The following is a 7,105-nucleotide window of genomic DNA, read 5'->3' on the forward strand; positions in this document are numbered from 1 at the left end:
TTTGAATTTGTGAGTTCTCACTACCCCATCTGAAAAAAAGAAGGAAGAAAGGAAGGAAGGAAGACAGGAAGGGAGGGAGGGGGGAAGAAGGAAGAAAATAAAGGAAGGAGGGCAGCAAGGAAAAGAATCTGTATAAGTGAGGAATCCATAAGTCATCATTGTTCATTGTCTCCTCCTTCCCCCAAAACCCATCTGAGATATGAATAAAGAAGTAGATTAAGAGTCAGGAAGATAGAGTCCAACGTGTCAGCTTTACTACTGATGAAAGCCAGGTTGAAGAATGTTACTTACGTATGAAGCAAAAATAAGTTTCCTAACTCTAAACCCCAGCTTTAGGAAGATTTCCCTACCTTGTCTCTGGTAACACAAGACAATTGCAGCCCTCTCAAAAAACTTGACCCCTATGTGACCAAAAGCACATGCTCCTTGCAGGCAGCCAGGAAAGGCTGAGCCTTGAAAGTCTAGTTATTCTCCCCAACTCATCAATTAACATGGAAGGAGTGTAAGATGAGGCAAGAAACCAGGAAAATTCAAGGAAAATTCTCTTCATGGAAACCAGAGGAGTAGGAAAGCATCCTTTCCCTAATACAATGCTATATCAAACTAATTGGTGGCTCTGGCCAGGTGGCTCAGCAATAGAATGTTGGCTTGGTGTGTGAAAGTCCCTGGTTCAATTCCCAATCAGGACACACAGGAGAAGTGACCATCTGCTTCTCCACCCCTCCCCCTTCTCTTTCTCTCTCCTTCTCCCGCAGCCATGGCTCATTCTAGCAAATTGGCTCCCGGCTCTGAGGATGGCACCATGGCCTTGCCTCAGGAACTAAAATAGCTGGGTTGCCTAGCAATGTAACAACAGCCCCAGATAGGCAGAGCATCGCCCCGTAGGGGGCTTGCAAGGTGGAGCCCACTCGGTGCACATTTGGGAATCTGTCTGTCTGTCTCCCTGCCTATCACTTAATAATAATAATAATAATAATAATAATAATAATAAAAAGCTAATTGGTTTTATATCCAAAATATCCTTGACCAATTACCTTCTCCCTGTCTGTTACAACCTCCCTGATCAAAGCTAACATCACCTCTCACCTACACCTCTGCAATAGCCTTTTTACCATTTTAACTATTGAAAACATCCATTTTCACCTATTTGCTCTCTGTTCTCCACACCTAATCCACAGTGATACTTTCCCAATGCAGATCTGATCATATTTTTTCCCCACCCTTTCCACCTACCAGTGGTTCAGCATCAAGACCCAAATCCTTTTCAAAACTCTCAGGACCATTCAAAGTCTGGCTCCATCTACTGCTGCAGATCTCATAGGTGTCACCTTTGTCTTTGTTCTCCAGTTACACTGGCCTTCTTTCTGTTCTAGAATGCATTTGAATCCCGCCTATTACAAGGTCTATGATATGCTGTCCTCCTGCAGGAAATTACTACCTCCTTTCAAGTCACTATTAAATCCTACTTAACTTTTAGGTTTAGATCAATCATCATTTCTTTGGGGACACTGCCCTGTCACATCAAGTCCTTACAAAGCATCGTGTACTTCTATTTCATAGCACTTTTCACAGTTGCGATTTTGTATTTATATGTGATTATCTGACAATTTCTGCTTCTCCCACAAGATTCTGAGTTTTGTAAGGAAGGTACTATGTCTCTTTTTCCTCAATATATATTCCTACTTCCAGACAGAGTACCTAGCCCATAATGAGTTCCTGATAAATGTCTGTAATAATGAAACACCAGAATAAGAGGGGAGTTAGACCTAGAGTGAGGCATTGTGAAGGTTTCAGTGAGGAAGCAACTTTTAAGTGAGACTTGAAGGGTCACGAACAATAGTTACATGGAAAAAAAGGCAAGTAAAGCATTCTAAGCAAGGGAACAACTTGTGGAAAAACTTACGAAGCAAAAAATAGCCTGGCTCACGTGCCCCAGAAACAAACAATTCAGAAAGACTGGAGCTAGGAGAATGAATCAATTGTCATAAATAATATTAAGAATATCTATCATTTGTTGAATATTTCCTGTTTCTGGGCACCTGTGATAGTGTTTGGTTTATAATAACTTTTTAAAAAAATATTTTATTTATTTATTTTTATAGAAAGAGAAAGAGAAAGGGAGAGAGAAGAGAGGAGGAGCAGGAAGCATCAACTCCCATATGTGCCTTGACCAGGCAGGTCCAAGGTTTCGAACTGACAACCTCAGCATTCCAGGTCAATGCTTTATCCACTACACCACCACAGATTAGGCTATAACAGTGTTTTTCAACCAGTGTGCTGTGAGACATGGTCAGGTGTGCCATGGGGAAATTAAACATGGGTCCCCAAACTATGGCCCGCGTGCTGGATACAGACCACGGAGGCTATTTATCCGGCCCGCCACCAGCCGCATCCATCTGAATATAAACATCCCCCTCACAATCCCTCCAGCTATCGGCGACAGAAAGAGTGGAGGCATAGGGAACACTTACTGACCAATCACCTTCTAGGATTCATCCCGACCACTAGCGATGAACCAATAGTAGGCCGCCTCTCATCCACACCCAGGAAGGTCCCCGCTCAGGCTGCCGCGCACTTGTTGTGTGGCCGCTGCGAGTAGTTGAAGCTGCTACTCCTCCCCATGGTCCCGATTTCTAATCCTGGTCAGGACTGGAGGTAAATGTTGCCACCACTAGATGAAGCCTCAGCCTCAGCTGGTTATGTCTATCCTGATGGTGTATATAGATATTTGACCTTTTTCTTTTTAAAAGAGGCCCCCGCAGAGGGTGATATACAATGCATCACAATGCATCACAATGTTATCTATATTGTATATGGCCTCCTGAAGGGTCATCTTCTTAAAGAGCTCAAATCTCTATATACACCATCAAAACAGACAGAACCAAGGCCCCTGCACCCAGCTGACCATGGCATTTGAACCCACAACCTCAGGGAGAACTCTAGTATTTATTAGAATCCTTACCTAGAAAGCAAACTTCTCAATCTGACAGTAGAGATGCTCTGAGGACTTATGATGTTACACAAGTACCCAACATTTTCTAAAATTGATTTTGTCCAGTCTCTATATAGAGAGAGTATTTGCCAAATTGATTTGAACCCACAACCTTGATGAAAGCTCCAGTATCTATTAGCGGGACTGTATATATGAGGGGATACATGGGACTGTATATGAGGGGTTACATGGGACTGTATATGAGGGGATGTTACATGGGATTGTATATGAGGGGATGTTACGTGGGACTGTATATGAGAGGATGTTATGTGGGACTGTATTTATAAGGGGATGCTATGTGGGACTGTATATATGAGGGATGTTACATGGGACTGTATATATGAGGGGGTTATCCTTTTTTATTTAACTTTTTTTAATAAATGTAATTTATTTAAACTTTAAATAAATTCTAACAGTTAGAGTGTCATTTTGTATCATTTTGGTAGGTGGTGTGCCCCAGGATTTTGTAAATGTAAAAAATGTGCCCCGGCTCAAAAAAGGTTGAAAATCACTGGGCTATAATAACTCTTTTAAGCTTTATTAAAACCCTATAAGAGTGTCATGATTATCCTCATCTTACAGACAAGGAAACTGAGGCTAAGAGAGAGCTCACTTCCCCAAAGTTAGTAAGTTTCAGAACTGCAATTCACGAACAAGTTTGCCTGATTCCAAAGTCCATGCTTTTAACCTCCCAAGAGAAGTAAACATTCACATTTTCCAGACATCTGTGGAAGAGACATTTTAAACCTGGCACTGTTCCCAATTCATCTCAAATCATAGCACATAAGCAACAGCCTCCTCTTGTTCCAAGAATGCTTTACTGTGGGTCTGACTGAGCCTCCACTGAGCAGCCCTCCCTACCTGAAAAGCAATAGGATATTCCTTACTTTCCTCCCTAAACCTGTCTGCCTGAATAAACTCTGGCTTCCTGAGCAGGAGGTCTCTCTTAAGATCAATACTTTTATTTTATTTTCCCCTTCCTAATAGTTATTATCCCATTTGATTCATAGGATTAGCTATGAATCCTTTGCTTGAAGTGCCAGAGTAATTCCTTACACATAACTCCCAGTGTTGACCAGTAGTCAACACACTAGAATGTAAGCTTCATGAGGACAGGGACCTTGTTGATCTTGTTCACAAAATTATGCCCACTCTCATGAACAGTGTGATCCTTGCATTCAGTTGGTTCATGACAGATAATAGCTGACTGAATCGGTCTGATGGTGATGCCACCTCAAACTTGGCTGTCATGGCAACATAGACATGCTGTGCTGTGGTGTATAAATCCAGGGCAGTCAAGTACCAATCAAAAGCTCAACTGAGAAAAATCATTTTCGTGAAGGTTTGCGGGATGCTCTGCAGGCCAGTTCTGCCAGACCCAAACCAAGGAGCGAGTAAGGGGAGACAGAGGAAGTTATCTTTCTGGGAGGAGGGGAAATTCTTCACAAGTCACCATGAATAATTCACAAAGTTATCTGTCTTAAAAATGTCTTAGAGCTATTTATATAAGTATATCCTAATTATTAATAAAATAAAAATACAGAGAGCACATTATTATATTAAGCTCTAAAAACTCTCCATCTCAATAGTTAAGGTTTCAAAAAGCTGGATAAAACTATGAATTCCAGCACCAATCTCCTTCAGTTGGGAAGGGAGATGCTGTTCAAATTACAGGACATTCATAGATCCCCTCTTATTTTCTGTTACTATTTCGGCAATCTGCTCTGTCAAGTATACTCGTTGGCAAGATGTAACTTTTATACCTCATTGTGACTGGTGACCATCCTGGAATCTCCAGTCAGATTCCTTATCGTGGATGGCTACAGGGTAAATCTGTGCATTGACCCAATTTAGGGAAATATCTGGCACATGATTACTTGACTTATAAAAAAATTATTATTACTTATAGGGATAGAGAGAGTAACACTTTATCTCTTCATAAATATTTCAGGCAGAGACCCTTTTTCTCATTTTTTTCCTTAGGAAAATTTCACTGAGACAAGAAACCTTCCCTCAGGGATTATTATAAGACCACTTTGTCTTCCTGCACAATTCAAGAAACTGTTGCTGTTAGGTTCTAGTGCTTCTTTGCAACATTTTTCTCTTATTAGTCAGGTTGGCTATCACTGCTCTTTTCCAAAGCCTACTGCCAAACTCATCAATTTCTATTTCCAATCCTCAGGGATTTGTTTTTTTCCCTTTTCACTGAAAGAAATATGCCCATGCATCTGTGCATATTTTGAAGTTTTGGAATCACAACAGTAGAGAAAAGAACATACACATCTCTTTTAATGCCTTTTTTTCTTTTGTTTCTGTTTAGCTCTTTCTTCAGGTAGTGGCCTCACAAATAGGATATTTACAGTCAGCTAGATGACCACTGCACACTGGATTCTGGCCTAGAATTGTAATCTCACACAGGATTTCTTTGTGTACTTCAGAACAAAGACTTAACAAAGGTAGAAACTTTTTTTTCATTTCCCTTGAAGCAAATATAATGTGATCTTTTTAAATTCAGTGATAGGAGGGGAGGTAGAGACAGACTCCCACATGCACTCCAACCAGGATCCACCCGGAAAGCCCACTAAGGGGTGATGTTCTACTTATTTGGAGCATTGCTCCATTGCTCAGTAACTGAGCTCTTTTCAGCACCTGAGGTGGAGGCCATGGAGCCATCCTCAGTGCTCCAGGCTAACTTATTCCAATCAAGCCATGGCTGCAGGAGGAGAAGAGAGAGAAAGAAAAAGAGAGAAGCAAGAGGGGGAGAAGCAGAGAAGCAGATGAGTGCTTCTCCTATGTGCCCTGACAGGGAATCAAACCCAGGACATACACATGCTGAATTGATGCTCTACCACTGAGCCAACTGCCCAGGGCCTGTAATTGATTTTTAACTCAATATTCCCTATATATAAATACACAATCACATGTATTTGACTGTGAGGCATCTGACATCTTTTTTGAGGAGATAAAGAAATAATTTAATGTGTCACTTCTATTTGATGTAGTAGTACCACATTATTTAATACACAAAGATTTCTTCTTTTTTCGTGCCATAAATTTATAAACATATCTAGTATGTTGAGTTCAGCAGTTTGATCCACTTTTCAAAGAGACTGCACCTCTTAAAATACTCCTCTTCAGATCTGTTTCATGGATTAACTAATCATCTTCATTTTTGGTGTCTTACTATAAAGGTGCAGCAAATCCAGATCCAAAGTACAAAGTCATCATAGCTAGTAACTGCCACTTGTTGTCCATTGATAACGACAAATTCTCCCCTGAGCCCTCTTCATAATGGCTTGCTCTGTTCCAATTTGTTGGAAGCCATGCAAAACGCGCAGAAACTGAAGGCGGAAGAGCTGGCAGTATTACATCAAGTCCTTTTTCCACGACCTTGTTTCTCTTTGTGCAAGGTGTAGAGATTTCTCAATAATCTATTATCCAAACTGAGTGAGACAGCAGTTTAATGTTTATCTTTAAGAGAAGGTCATTGTGAAGGTTTATTGAATTTTGAGGGAAGAAAATACCTAAAGCTCTTACTGACATTGTATGAGGTGTTTGTGTACATGTCCTCTTTGCCCTTGAGTCTCTAGTTATAGAGCCTAGGTGTTCAGTGTTGGCCACATACTTCTCAGCTTACAATACACTAGAAAGGAGGAGCATAACATGGGTCCAATTTGAAAATGGGAACAGGCAATGGAACCACCTTGCTTATACATGGCCAAGTGATCTAGCTCATATGAAATCTAGAGGTGACCTGTATTTGGGAAGTGTCTGGTCTTCTGAGGTTTACAAGGGATCAGGGTAGAGCCTGGGGAATCAAGTTGCTTATTTAGGCATGAAAGCCTGAAAGCAGGGACCATTATAGTTGGCCTACTATATATTTAGTGCCATTAGACACCTTACAGTTTAGTCAAAGGTGCTTGATAGATATTTACTGGGTGAATGAATGAATGAACAAAAACTTGTCTTGACATGTCTGGCAAAATGGACGTGTCATAGAAATCTGAGCACTCATAACATTAAACAAGCTTCTAAAAAATAAGATGTGCTCAGAGAAATGAGAAGACTGTCTCTTCACTTATAGTGTTGACTTGTGCTAGGGAAGATTATATA

The sequence above is a fragment of the Saccopteryx leptura genome, chromosome 3, assembly GCF_036850995.1.
Source record: "Saccopteryx leptura isolate mSacLep1 chromosome 3, mSacLep1_pri_phased_curated, whole genome shotgun sequence".
In the NCBI taxonomy this organism is placed as follows: domain Eukaryota; kingdom Metazoa; phylum Chordata; class Mammalia; order Chiroptera; family Emballonuridae; genus Saccopteryx; species Saccopteryx leptura.